At 38.0% G+C, this 276-nt stretch overlaps 2 protein-coding genes across 2 annotated transcripts in view; one reads left to right on the forward strand and one right to left on the reverse strand.

Moving 5' to 3' along the window:
- Positions 1–276, reverse strand: part of LOC107566368 (SLAM family member 5-like) — a 14,393-nt gene that overhangs the window by 5,334 nt on the left and 8,783 nt on the right. The gene's annotated exons all lie outside the window — the stretch shown is intronic.
- Positions 1–276, forward strand: part of LOC107566362 (uncharacterized) — a 6,385-nt gene that overhangs the window by 1,286 nt on the left and 4,823 nt on the right. The window lies entirely within an intron of this gene.

The following is a 276-nucleotide window of genomic DNA, read 5'->3' on the forward strand; positions in this document are numbered from 1 at the left end:
ATTTCAGTTTGACCTACCCACAAGAAGTCATATCACCAGTTTCCCCACAAGAGGTCATCAGGTGGAACTGCTGGACACCTCCAGGACACACAAAACAAATGTTGCGTTTTACTACGTTGAAGTCAACACGTGTGATGTAAAGTTAAATACTTTATTTTAATGAAACAACTATTTTAGCTCAAGATCACGTGATTACACGTAGTTGGGAAAGTCATTTGGAAAAGATAAATTGTAGAGCTTCAAACAGTGAAAGCTACCCTGTTGAAAAAAACAGCA

Source organism: Sinocyclocheilus grahami, unplaced genomic scaffold, assembly GCF_001515645.1.
Source record: "Sinocyclocheilus grahami isolate Dianchi unplaced genomic scaffold, SAMN03320097.WGS_v1.1 scaffold1070.1, whole genome shotgun sequence".
NCBI classification, from domain to species: domain Eukaryota; kingdom Metazoa; phylum Chordata; class Actinopteri; order Cypriniformes; family Cyprinidae; genus Sinocyclocheilus; species Sinocyclocheilus grahami.